Source organism: Podarcis liolepis (assembly GCF_965112155.1).
Source record: "Podarcis liolepis genome assembly, chromosome: 1".
Taxonomy (NCBI): Eukaryota; Metazoa; Chordata; class Lepidosauria; order Squamata; family Lacertidae; genus Podarcis; species Podarcis liolepis.
This window is the reverse complement of record NC_139554.1, coordinates 113626335-113640968: the sequence shown is the minus strand read 5'-3', so window position 1 is coordinate 113640968 and position 14634 is coordinate 113626335.

Here is a 14634-nt window from a genome sequence, read left to right as displayed (position 1 = left end):
GGGGAAATAATGGTTATAGCAAAAAAAAAAGTACAGTAATAAGGAAGCAATGGATAAGAGAGTAATAAAACTTCCACAGTGCAATCCATTTGGGAGCCTGTACTAACACCCTAGTATTGTACATCCAAAACACAGAGTTGATTCCCTCAGGACATTCTATATAAATATATAATGCTATAATTGGTATAACCCCTTCTTTCCATGCAGAATGGTTCAACCCCCAGCATCTCTGGACAATACTGAGCTAATGACAAATGACCTGGCTCAGTATAGGATAACTTCCTGTGTTCTGTGGACAATCTGATTGACATTTCTGCTGCTCTGCAGGTCACACTGTTACCCAGCCATCTCAAGTTCAGGAATGGGGCTAGTTCAAGTCAATGAGATAATAGCGCTCTTACTCTTAAAATAATGCATTTTGAACTTCATTTTCATGATTCTATGCATTTTAATACATAGTTTTACCCTTGTGCATATGCATTTCGTAAACATTGCCCGGCTAGAGAAATGCACTGAAAAATTCAGAGAAATGTGAATTCAAAGGATGGCTGTTTGTATAATGTTTCAGAAAGTGAAAATAAGGTAGGCTCATTTTTACTGTGTAAATGGCATTTCCGTGCGCTGCTCTGGTTTGCCAGAAGTGGCTTAGTCATGCTGGCCACATGACCCGGAAGCTGTACCAATCTCGGCCAATAAAGCGAGATGAGCACTGCAACCCCAGAGTCGGTCACGACTGGACCTAATGGTCAGGGGCCCTTACTTATTCTGCTGAATCCTATGCATGTTGACCTAGGAGTAACTCCCACTGAACACAATGGAACTTACTGTCAGGAAGGTGTGCACAGGATTGCAGCCTTGGGGTTCATTTCAAATCCAATCACAAGTTTGTGGTGCCGAGTTTTATTCTTCTCCTCTTTTTTTGAGGTAAACATTCTCTTATAATTCTGTGAAAGGATTGTTTAAAATAGTTCCATCTATCACCATGGAGCTTGGTGAAATATTTTGAACCGAGATATAAAAGGAAACACAGAACACACAGAAGTGTTTTTTTCTTTTTTTTCTTTTTTAAAGACAAACTTATCATAAATAGTATGTGGCCTAATGGATGATTGAATTGCTAAAATGTGGCAGAATCAAACACATCTGCTTTGAAGAAGGCAGGCGCTGTAGGAATTGCTCAGACTTCTGGAAAATGTGATAGCAAAATTACTGAAGGGAACAGGAGACATTTGACAGCTATTTGGGCATTGGTGGGAAAAAAAAGAGCTAAAGGGGATTTCAGTAGCTGTGCCAATGTTGAGCCTCACTGTGGAGTTTATTGGTTTTAACAGTTGCATTTTCCAATTATTGATGTAGCGGCTGCCCCATGAAAGAGCCACAGAGACAACAAATGAGCTACTGCTGAATGCAGCTATGCACAGAAGCAGTGCCAAAAAGCCAAAGTAGATCAAACTGGGAAGAGAATGCCAACACCTCACATTTAGGCCTCATCTGGACCATACTTACATGTACTCTCCAACATTTCTCCAATGAATATAGGGATGCCCCATTCCATAATGATAATCTTACTGCCATATTTTTCCATGTATAACATGCCCTCATGTATAAGACACCCCCTATTTTGGGGGACTCCAAATTAAGAAAATGGGGGGAGATTGCCCATAGTTGTTGAGTTTTTTTGGGGGGGAGAGTTGTTGAGCTTTTATGGGGGGGCTTGCAGAAAATCGCTCACCCGCCTGACCTACGATGCCACTCACACACATCACAAAGGCCACCTATCGTCTGTCCCCTCGCTGGCAGAAGCTGCCAATCGCCCGCCCAGTTGCCACAGCAACAGTAAATCAACACCAGCCCTTGCCGCGGCCACCAATAACACGCCAAATAGCCACTGACAATCTCCGGCTTGCGGCAGCAACCAATCCCACATCCGCCCTATGCACTATCCATGTATAAGACGACCCTCAATTCTTAACAATTGCTTAATTAAAAAACCTCATCTTATACGGTAAAGTACGGTATTTATATCCCACACATCTTACTGGGTTGCCCCAGCCACTCTGGGCAGCTTCCAACATACAGTGGTACCTCAGGTTAAGAACTTAATTTGTTCTGGAGGTCCGTTCTTAACCTGAAACTGTTCTTAACCTGAAGCACCCGGTGGCGTAGCAGGGGGGGTGCAGGGGGGCCCGGCCGCACCGGGCGCAACATCTGGGGGTTAGGGTTAGGGGGCACAAATCCACGGGTTAGGGGGCGCAAATCCACGGGTTAGGGGGCGCAAATTACTTGCCTTGCCCCGGGTGCTGACAACCCACGCTACGCCACTGGAAGCACCACTTTAGCTAATGGGGCCTCCTGCTGCTGTCGCCACCTGATTTCTGTTCTCATCCTGAAGCAAAGTTCTTAACCCGAGATACTATTTCTGGGTTAGTGAAGTCTGTAACCTGAAGCGTCTGTAAACTGAAGCATCTGTAACCCGAGGTACCACTGAATATAAAAAAACATAATAAAACATTAAGCACTTTTTTAAAAAAACTTCCCTATACAGGATTGCCTTCAGATGGTTCGAGGGGTCAGATAATTCCATACCCTCCAACATTTCTCCAATGAAAATAGGGATGTCCTAAAGAAATTCTGGGATCAAATCAGAAACCGGGGCGGTTTCTCTAAATCAGGGATGTCCCTGCAAAATAGAGACACTTGAAGGCTCTCTACATATAAAGCAGTATCATACCACTTTAAACAGTCTTGGTGTCCCACGAAGAATCTTGGGAACTGTTGTTTGTTAAGAGTGTTGAGAGTTTGTAGGAGCCGCTTAGTCCCCTCAAAGAGCTACAGTTCTCAGGGTGGTTTAACAATCAGTCCCTCTTCCAAGGGAACTCCCATTAATCGAAAACTTTTAGGACCCACTTCATTTCTGTAGGTTTTAATAGTTGCAACCCAGGGTGAATAACAGAATCATAGAATTGTAGAGTTGGAAGGGACTATGATGGTCATCCTAGCCCAATCCCTGCAGTTCAGGAATCTTGAACTCACAACCCTGAGACTGCCCAGGCTTAAAATGACTGCATTGCTGGTGATGAAAATGGAATGCAGCCCCGTTATGATACACCAGCACGCCACACTTGGGCAGCAAAATGAGGGGGACTGTACCACTTTAGACTTCAAGCGAGGTTCACGCTTAAGATTGCTTCCCTACATTAAAAACTCCCTGTGAATGGAAAACTGGAACAGCAGTGAACGGGTTAAGCTAGTTCCCTTTCTCCTTTGATGTGCTAGTTTTCCACTTGCAAGATGGTTTACATGAAGGGACGTTCAGGAACAGTACTTCTGGAAGTGGTGCGATCCATTCCACATGCATTCTATGTCGAGCTTAGGGGTCTGCTCTTGTTGTCGCCATTTCACTTGGGTACTTGGGTGTTCTGTTAGTGCCTGTTTGTTATTGAGTGATCAACTGTGGACCTCTTGGGATAATTGGGTTATTTGAGAGGCAATACCTCTAATTTGTTGGAAGATATGCTCAACCGTTCTTGCAATTAATTGGGTGCTCTCCCTACTTGTTATTCCTTCCTCTCTTAGAGGCACAGGATCAACTGGCCCCATTGTTGGATCCAGTTCTATGCTCTCACCTTGAGTATTCACCTCATATTCACAATCATCTTTAAGGGGAGAAAACCATTTTTTTGTTGGAACTATAAAAGCAGGTTTGTTTAAAAAGTCCTCTATTTTAGATTATTTGGAAACCGGTGAGAGAGCTGCATCCTCTGGGTCCCTGTAGCGTTTACTAGCAGGCATCAGTGGCATAGCGTGGGGGGTGCAGGGGGGGCCGGCCGCACCGGGCGCAACATCTGGGGGGGGGCGCTCGCACTCGCAGCTCTCTGCCCCCTGCTAAAATCCACGGGTTAGGGGGCGCAAATTACTTGCCTTGCCCCGGGTGCTGACAACCCACGCTACGCCACTGGCAGGCATAGTGTTGTGGTGGGGAGTAAACAAGGAGAGGTTTCCTTAACCGAAGAAGAGAGAGAAAATAGAAAGTGCATTCCACATGCGTGGGCCACCTAAGACCACACGGCCATTTTTCACTTGCAGCCTCTGCAAAGCAACAGCAGCAGCAGAGCTCATTGTGTCGGAAACCCAGCCACATCACTCCTTAAGATTGGAGAAGTAGTGTTGGTGTTTTGCATTGCACCTGGGCTTTGCTCCCTCCATGGGAAACTTGTTTTGACCGGTCTGATTCTAAACACACACACACACACACCCCTAACACACTGAGAAACTGCCCTCTCACATAAATCCAGATCTCCAGACATCTTTATGTCAAAGATTGAGCATGCATGACATGGCAGACCAAACTTCTCTTCTCCTTCAATCTCTTCAAGATTAGGAGGGTCAGAAATGATAACCTGAGCAGGAGGCTGAGCTAGGTACGGAAGGTTACTTCCCATGACCTATTTGCAGCTATAGCGCTGTTCTTTTTAAGCAGGGTCCTTAGGACAGTGCTATAATTAAATATGATCTCTGTTTCACTTTGGGCAAAGCGGTAAGTCAGCAAAGGACGAAAGAAATAATACTGTATAATATCATTCCTTTAATTAAAAAGAAAAGCAATACAGCAAATCACATACCTCTTACATGGTGATTTTGTTTCATTAACCACGAAAGGGTCAAGGTATTTATACCTGGATAAATAATTCTGTAGGCAGAGTTGTTGGGGTTTTTTTGCAGCAAAAAACGAGCTATTAAATAATCATTTAATGTGCAGACATATATGCCTTGCCAGCCAATGTGGATTGTGCACTTAAACACAAAAGCACACTAAGCAAAAAATTAGGCACACTAAGCAAAACAAGAAAGCCACATTCCTTAATGGATGGAAAGCTGTCTCTGTGGAATCAGATTTTAGAATCCTATTTTGGGGGGTGGGGGTGATGAGAGGAGACATATAGACTCCACTACAGCAATCTTTACAGGATGTTACTCTACAAACATTAATTTCACACATGAAATTAATTGCCAGAGTACGAGGAATGTTGAATACATTAAATAAAAACTTAAATACCAGCAGGGTATTTTCTGGATTTATAATTAACTCTTACTTTACAGTGGGGGGGGGGGGAGATGATATACGGACAGAGTAAGATCATGTTTAAAACAAAGCTAGCTCTGTGTTGCTCTGCGTAGCTTATTCAAAGTTTGTGCCAAGGAGAAGGGCTTCTGCTAATAGCTAGTGTGTAACATTTTTGGGAGTTTTTTCGGTTTGTCCATTTAGCGAGCTAGGATATACACGTGAGGCATTTGCCCAATCTCTTGCCGGAAGCATCTACCAAGTGTGCCCCACTGACCCCCTCCCTCTCTCCACTGTTAAATTGCCCAGCATAATGTAACGAGATTGAAATCCACATAACAATAGCAGGGTATTATTTTACTTATCAAAGTAATTCCTTCTCTGCTCTTCATAGTACAATGACCCCCAGCTTTCTGACCAGCTTTCTTAGCCAAGCTGTTGTACCAACAGACAGACTGGCATGTAGCTAGCTATCCATAATAATAATAATAATAATAATAATAATAATAATAATAATAATAATAATAATAATTTATTGTATTTATATACAGCCCTATACTTGGAGGTCTCAGGGTGATTCACAGAACAAAATCAAAGTATAAAACAACAAAATATATAATTAAAATAAAAACAGCAACCCAATAGCCACCTCCCAAAAATCCACTTATTATTATTATTATTATTATTATTATTATTATTATTATTATTAATACTTCTGTAAAAGGAAGAGGAGGGACATGGGTGGCACTGTGGGTTAAACCACAGAGCCTAGGACTTGCTGATCAGAAGGTTGGAGGTTCGAATCCCCGCAACAGGGTGCGCTCCCGTTGCTCGGTCCCTGCTCCTGCCAACCTAGCAGTTCAAAAGCACGTTGAAGTGCAAGTAGATAAATAGGTACCGCTCCAGCGGGAAGGTAAACGGCTTTTCCGCGCGCTGCTCTGGTTCACCAAAAGCGGCTTAGTCATGCTGGCCACATGACCTGGAAGCTGTATGCTGGCTCCCTCGGCCAATAAAGCGAGATGAGCACCGCAACCCCAGACTCTGCCTCAACTGGACCTAATGGTCAGGGGTCCCTTTACCTTTTAAAAGGAAGAGAAACTTTAAATCCAGCCAAACCAAGTCCTACCATTGGGCAAAGAGAGGCAACTTCCTTAGGTGGCAGGTGCTGGGGGGTGGCAGCAGCAGCAGCTGTCCATTCCCCTGAGTCCCCCCTTCCAGTTGCCACGTGTCCTGGGTTCCCTAATCTGACACGCTGTTTAATGTGTGATGAAGGAGGCTATCCCATCACCACTGACTACTATCCCAGTCCCTCCAAGTGTCCCTATTTTCCAGGGACTGTCCTGGATTTACAGAAGCCATCCTGGTTTTTTTCTTTTTAAATCCAAAACCCTGATTTGATCCCAGAATGTCCTGCTTTTCCTTCGGACATCCCTGTTTTCATCAGATAAGTGTTGGAGGGTATGGAGTTATGCGACACACACACACACACCCGAGCCAAGGATATAAGTAATTACGCAACCTTGAGAAGATATCTGAAGGCAGCCCTGTATAGGGAAGATTTTCCATGTCTTATTGTGCTTTTATGTATGTTGGAAGCTGCCCAGAGAGGCTGTGGCAACCACCAGTCAAATGGGTGGGGTATGAATAAAATAAAATAATAATATTAATCTAACCCTATTTACATCAGAGAAATGTTGGAGGGTGTGCTATCTAGTCCAGTCAGCTTCTGTGAGTGTAATATGAAGGTGGGGGGGGGGGACCTCAGGCAACAAAATGCCTATGGTTGGCTTTTGAACGAATCCTGTCAATGTAACATTTACTGAAAAAACAAATGCAAGGCAGTGAATTCCTGGCAAAGGCTCGATGCCACATGTAGGCCAGTCGACTTTTCAAAGTTGGCTGCTTAGCTATCACCAAACAGCAGGCAGCTAAAAGGTTTTGAATTTACCTTATACAGAGCTAACCTCCACTCTCTCTCTCCAGCGCCTCAGAAGCTGCATACCAGGACTGAGCGCAGCCAGAGTCACCACACGCTGCCTCTGGAGATGCCATGGAGGGCTTTGAAGATAAGGAATGGCCAAAATGTGGGTAGAAGCCACAATTATGTATGAACTAACCTGCCAACTATGTGCAGCTAAACCCTCTGGTCAATAGAATCAAAAGCCTCTTACCACACACTTGGTATCTTTGCATTTTCTGAGATTCTGGAAGTGAAAGAACATGCCCCTCCTCAATATAAACACGTTACTGGTGCTTCAAGCATATGTAATTCGCTTCACTCTCAGTTTCGATCCACTTCACTTCATGCATATATTCATCCAACTTTATCACCGATGCTTTTTTTTATATAGGAGCGGGCTACTCTTTAATTTTATTAATTTATGAGTCAGCTGCCAAGTGAGCCTCGCTGCAATTTGCAAACATGCCGTAACAACAACTAAACGTATTTTAAAGTGGTGCAAAATAACTCAAGATAGGTTCAAAGAGAGCCCCAAATAATGTGTTACTGTCGCGTTATTGCCCTTCTACAAGTTGGTTTGCTCTATTCTGGGTTTTTGGGGTTTTTTTAAAAATTCAGTGCAGTTTTCTCTTTGTTTATATGTCTTGAACCCCTAGCCTACCTGGCAGCAAGTCAGTATGTCAAGTCCCCTGTCCAGCGTCAATCTATGGGTCCGAAGTCCAGCATTCAAAGTTCAAACTGAACCACAGTCCCGCAGAGATCCTGGAGCATCCAAGCTGAGATCAATCAATATCAGCAGTTGAGCAGACAGAGCATCTCAGCTTTGCTTCCCTGTTGGACTTTGCAGGCTGATTGCAGCACCTGGGCCTGATGAGGCAGATGACTCTCACCTGCTCCAAGGGAGGAATCACACCCCTCCTCCCAGAGCTAGCGAGCTCCACCTGGTCAGCTAGGGAGCTGGGCTGTGGGCCTTTGTCTGCCTCAGCCTCCTGGACCACCCTGCCTGCTTCTCCCTACGCCTCAGAGCCCACCGTGTTCGTGGAGACAGGGACTCCTCCGGCTCTGGTGATGGGTCCTGCTGCTCTGGTTCCTGTGAATTGATCCCCATCCTCACGTCATCCTTCATCATCTAGTGAGTACTTCCTACACCAACCTCTCCTTCCTCATCCCCAGCTTGTCCCAGTTAGGCCTGCCATCTTTGTTCTAGCAAAATACAGGACAGGGTGGGATGGAGCAGTTGGGGGGGCATCCCCCATCTGGTGCTTAAGTGACTTCAAAACAATCATTCCAGTCTACTGCAGCCTAACAGGACGGCACCCTCTGTCATTTGTCACAAATGTTCGTGCATGCACACATAAATATGAATTTGTGAATCTGTCTGTGCTTGGCTACCCAGAGCTTAAATGCATGAACTTTCACATACCTTTTCAAACACATCCATTTGAAGAGGATCCCTAACTTAGCACGGGGGAGGGGGGCCTGCATTGCAGGGGGTTGGACTAGATGACCCTTGGTGTCCTTTCCAACTCTACAATTACAGTGGTACCTCGGGTTAAGTACTTAATTCATTCCGGAGGTCCGTTCTTAACCTGAAACTGTTCTTAACCTGAAGCACCACTTTAGCTAATGGGGCCTCCTGCTGCTGCCGCGCTGCTGGAGCACGATTTCTGTTCTCATCCTGAAGCAAAATTCTTAACCTGAAGCACTATTTCTGGGTTAGCGGAGTCTGTAACCTGAAGTGTATGTAACCTGAAGCATATGTAACCTGAGATACCGCTGTATATGATTCTATGAAACCCAGGACAAAACTGTGTCAATACAGGACATGGCGTTTTGCATTGAAATACGGGACACAATTCTGTATTATACAGGACAATTGGCAGCCCTAGCATCCCGGCTACACCCCTCGCCAGGATCCTCTTCCTCCTCCCCGTAGTCCTACCAGTTCATGCCATAATGTGCAATTTTTTTAAATCACAAAAGCTGAGGTTCACACTGAAACTCTAGGCAGGCACTGAGCATTGGCACCATTGCTTACCTGCTGAGGAAGGGGGCCCATAGCTGAGAGACTGCTGGCTCTATTGCTCCTCCTGTTTCAGCCTCTTTACAGTGGTACCTTGGGTTAAGTACATAATTTGTTCCGGAGGTCCATTCTTAACCTGAAACTGTTCTTAACCTGAAGCACCACTTTACCTAATGGGGCCTCCTGCTGCCGCCACACCACCGAAGCACGATTTCTGTTCTCATCCTGAAGCAAAGTTCTTAACCTGAAGCACTATTACTGGGTTAGCGGAGTCTGTAAACTGAAACGTATGTAACCTGAAGCGTATGTAACCTGAGGTACCACTGTATTTCCCCAACCCTTTTTGGCCCTGAAGGGATGAAACTATGAGCCACACAATCACAAGGATAACGGCAACAGCTGCTGTCCCTTGCTTCTTCACCAGCTCTCTCCCTTACAATGGCACTGGCAGCAAGGATGAAGGCCGGCCTACTGGAAGATGGGAGCCCACCATGAGCACAGCTTGTCCAAGCTGCCCCACTGAAATCCAAATTTTATACCGAAATTCGGGTTACAGCCAGTGCCACAACTGGCAGCAATTTTCTATGAGGGTCTTTTAATGCGTAGCAATGTATTCAGTTCTAGACTGTGGCTCCCTGGCCCAGAAATCCTATGCAAGAGAAAATCATTTGTAATACAAATATCCTACGTTAAAAGCCAGCACGATTGTGTGTTTTTTTTGTAAATCTGCAGTTAGGTTTTGAAAACTCTCCCTAGACTATTCTGTTTTGATCAAGCTAACAAGGATCATTAAGCACACATTAAATCTTACCACTTTGTGCTTTTTCTTAACAATTTGCATCAATAGACAGTACAAATTCTCTTGAAGCCTACCGTGCTGCGATACTTTCATTATTCTGAACAGGCTAGTTATAATCATTCAGATTATTATTATTTTATTATTTTTAAAGGCGCACGAGGTGTTCAGCCAAGATTGCTATAGCTATTGCAGGTTTTGACGCCTTCTGGTCTTTTAACCAAATAAAATGCATGGGGCTTAAGTATCATAGAATACGCTGGCGGCTGCTCGTTTTTTAAAAAATGCCGTTATCATTCGCAACCCAGGGACAAATGTGTCTAATAGCACAAGGAGAGCCCTGCTGGATCAAGCCAATGGTCCGTCCAGGGCAGTATCCTGTTCTCACATTGACCAACCAGAGGTCCGTCAGAAGGCAAAATGCAGGATATGCATGTGGCAGCATTCTGAGCACTTGTAATTCCTAAAAGGTAAAGGTAAAGGGACCCCTGACCATTAGGTCCAGTCGTGACTGACTCTGGGGTTGCGGCGCTCATCTCGCTTTATTGGCCGAGGGAGCCAGCGTACAGCTTCCGGGTCATGTGGCCAGCAGGACTAAGCCGCTTCTGGCGAACCAGAGCAGCGCACGGAAACGCCGTTTACCTTCCCGCCAGAGCGGTACCTATTTATCTACTTGCACTTTGACATGCTTTCGAACTGCTAGGTTGGCAGGAGCAGGGACTGAGCAATGGGAGCTCACCCCGTTGTGGGGATTCGAACCGCCGACCTTCTGATCGGCAAGTCCTAGGCTCTGTGGTTTAACCCACAACGCCACCCGCGTCCCTCTTGTAATTCTTACAAACTTGTAATTCACACACACACTTCCTCCAATGGTGAAGGCTGTTATGGCTAGTAGCATAGGTGCTAGCTTCAGGAGGCTGAGGCACTTTAGGGCCCCCGCAATCTTTTTTCTTAGGCCCCCCCCCCCATTGTTGAGGCCCAATGCGGAACTGGGCACAGAGTGACATCAAGACATTGCATCGGGCCCCCTCAATGCTCTTTGGAAGAAGAAGAAGAAGAAGAAGAAGAAGAAGAAGAAGAAGAAGAAGAAGAAGAAGAAGAAGAAGAAGAGAAGAATAGTAGTAGTAGTAGTAGTTGTAGTAGTAGTAGTTTGGATTTGATATTCTGCTTTATCACTACCCAAAGGAGTCTCAAAGCGGCTAACAATCTCCTTTCCCTTCCTCCCCCACAACAAACACTCTGTGAGGTGAGTGGGGCTGAGAGACTTCAGAGAAGTGTGACTAGCCCAAGGTCACCCAGCAGCTGCATTTGGAGGAGCAGGGAAGCGAACCCGGTTCCCCAGATTACGAGTCTCCCGCTCTTAACCACTACACCACACTGGCTCCTCAGGCTAGTAGCCACTGATGCTGTCCATGAACTCGCCCCCTTTTAAAGACATCCATCCAACTCAGTAGCCATCGCCACATCTTCTGGGAGCAAATTTCATAGTTTAGCTAAGTGTGGTGCGAAAGTACTTTCTTTTGTCTGTCAGGAATCTTCTAAAGTTCAGCTTCATGAGACGCCACCGAGTTCTTGTAGTATGGGGTGGAAAGACTTCTCCCATCCACTCTCTTCACACCACAGATAATTTTATACAGTGGTGCCTCGCAAGACGAAAAGAATCCGTTCTGTGATTCTCTTCGTCTAGCGGTTTTTTCGTCTTGCAAAGCAAGCCCATTGACGGATTAGCGGATTAGCGCTATTGGCGGCTTTTAGCGGCTTATCGGATCAGCTGATAAGCGGCTTAGCGGCTTAGAAAAAGGGGGGAGGGGGGAAACCCGCAGGAACTCGCAAGACATTTTCGTCTTGCGAAGCAAGCCCATAGGAGATTCGTTTTGCGAGGCACCTCCAAAACGGAAAACTCTTTCGTCTAGCGAGTTTTCCGTCTTGCGAGGCATTCGTCTTGCGGGGCACCACTGTACATCTCTAGAATGTACAAAATAACTTGCCTTTCCTCCAAATGAAAAAATGTTGTCACCTTTCCTCACAGGGGAGTTGTTCCAACCCTTTAATTGTTTGGGTTGCTAAAAGGTTGAATAACACCCTTCACTGGAGTATTTGATTTCAAGTCCAATTAATGCAAGTTATTTGACCCCCAACTCCTCCTTCTGTGCTATGAACCTTTGTCAAGTGTATGACTTTTGAAAATCTGAGTAGGGTATGACTGAGTATGACTTTTAAAACTCTGAGTATATTTCAGTTAATCCCCATTCCCTGCTGTTATTTTGCCAGTAAATAATTGATTCCTATGATATCTTTTCAGATTTGACACCTCTCCCCACACAAGTGGAATCATATATTTTTCAAGCAAACAATTTGCATTCCTTTCCTTAGAAATGGACTCCACACATTTTTCAAAAACTTACGATGCCTTATTGTACCATGTTGTACGGTTCCTCTCCATATTGAGTGTTTACACCCTTGAAATATTGGCTTCCTTATCTCTCCACTCCAGGCTATATATTAGCTTCTGAGTCAGACCAGAACTATTTTGTTTCCTTGCTCAAAATTCAAGCCACTCGAGCTTGCTAATTATTCTAGCTACTCTTATTTCGGATTCCATCCATTTTGGACTTTCTTTGGATGATCGCGCGCCTAGAAGGCAAATAATAAAGTTGGCCAATGACACAGAATGGAGATTTGGTGGGTGAGGGACTATATCACATTATAATGCTTCAAGATGGAGGATTTTTAAAGGATTGGGTAAACACATCCAAGCTTTCTGGCAGTGGCAAGCTAATATATTAAAAAAAGCTTCCGGTCCTTATGCTCATAGCATATTCCAAGTCAGAGACTCAAATGCTAAGCCACATTTTTAGTTGGTACTTCTAGAACAGAGGTTGAATCATAGAGTTGTAGCATTGGAAGGGACCACAAGGGTCATCTAGTCCAAGCCCCACAATGCAGAAATCTTTCATCCAGGGTGGGACTTGAACCCATGACCTTGAGATTAAGAGTCTCAGGCTCTTTTTCTGCCCTGTGGCCACATTCCCTCATTACAGTATACCCGGTGGTTGACAGGCCCAGAAGAAATTCTCACATTCGTATGTAAGTGTGATTATTAACTTTGTACATAGGCTATGCTATGCAAACGTCTGTGGTTTCAACACACTCAGACCTCTCCATCCACATAAACAAGAGGCAGCATTGTAGTTCTAGAACACATGCAAGGCAGTCAGAAGCACAGTACAGGGTCAGCCAGGGATGTGGCTAGGTGAGGAGCTGTGACCTAGGGCCAGATACAAAGAGTTGGAGGGCCACATATGCTCCCCCCCCAATACCTGAGGTTCTCCACCCCTGGTGTAGGAATATCTCCTTGCTGCCCTGTAGAAATAAATGATGTTGCACAGTTGAGACTGCAGCGTCTTTAGGATATATGGTTTATTTACACATATATACACCTGAGACTATGACCGGGATGTGTGTGTGTGTGTGTGTGTGTGTGTGTGTGTGTGTGTGTGTGTCACAGCACTGACATCCCAAAAGGGTCTTGCTTCTACCATAGCTGCAGCCTTGGATTTAAGCAGAAACCAAGCATTATGCTTTGCCTCTCTGCCTTTACAGCCTGCAGCTCGTATTTCTAGGTCACATTACACTAAACTTTAAACTCTGGCTTCTGACCCTCTATTTGTGAGTTGAGAGGGGATGCTGGTGGTTTTATCTCTGGACCAGATAGCCCTTCAAACAGAGGATGCTTTCAAAAGGGGAATGCCCACTGTAACATAGGATGCAGGACCGCCCTATTCTGTATATGAAGAAAGTGCTGTACTTTCCAGTCTGAATTCTCAACAAGTGTTTTCCATAGTGTTTTCCCCTAACATAAACCATTTTGTTGAAACAAGCTTTGGGGAACTCAGACTTAATACATTACCTAGGTCATCTTAGTTTTATCTCCTGCTTTCTGCTTCTGCAGAACTCTCCACTGCAATCTTTCCCTTTAACTGCCTAAACTTTTGTTCTTTATATATGATAGTGATTATCTGTTGCTGTGCACATGTATTGAACCTACCGCATGGAACTGTACTAAAAGCTGGTAGTCTTTAAATTAATATAATTGGGTTCTAATGGATAAGAAAGAAAGAAAGAAAGAAAGAAAGAAAGAAAGAAAGAAAGAAAGAAAGAAAGAAAGAGCTGTACAAATCTCTCTCGCTCTGCCCAGCTAAAGATACTACCCTTCCCCAATTATAAATACTTAAACAGATCCCAATATGATAAAGCAAATGAGAGGGGAAAAGAAAGAGGAAAAAATAAGAATTCCATTCTATGTGATGTGTCTCCTGCAGCATTGGGGCTCATAAATTATTCTGCACACTGTTCCAGAAACCCATCCCAAAATCCTTCTGAAATTTCTCTTCCTTTTGCTGCCTTATTGTACTCTCTCTCTTTTTGGAGAGGCGTTTCCTCTTTTTCCTTTTGCTCTCATGTGGACGTGGCCCAGGTTCAGTCCCCAACATCTCCAGATATAAGAGTAAGAAAACCCCCTGCCCAAAACTCTGGACAGCTGCTGCCACTAGTCCATGTAGCTTCTGCTGAGCTATATGGGCCAATGGTTTGATAAGGCAGCTTCCTATGGAGCAGAGGATAAAGGCAAGTAGGGATTTGCGGCACGCCAAAAATGTGAGGACATCAAACAGAACTAAAAAACTTCAGTGTGTGAAGTTGACTACAAGTGTATGAGCAGGGTTCCCCCCTCCCACTCTCCCTACCTCCTTCTCTTAAAAGATAAGCAATATTTTGCAAAGGATTTCTAGCAA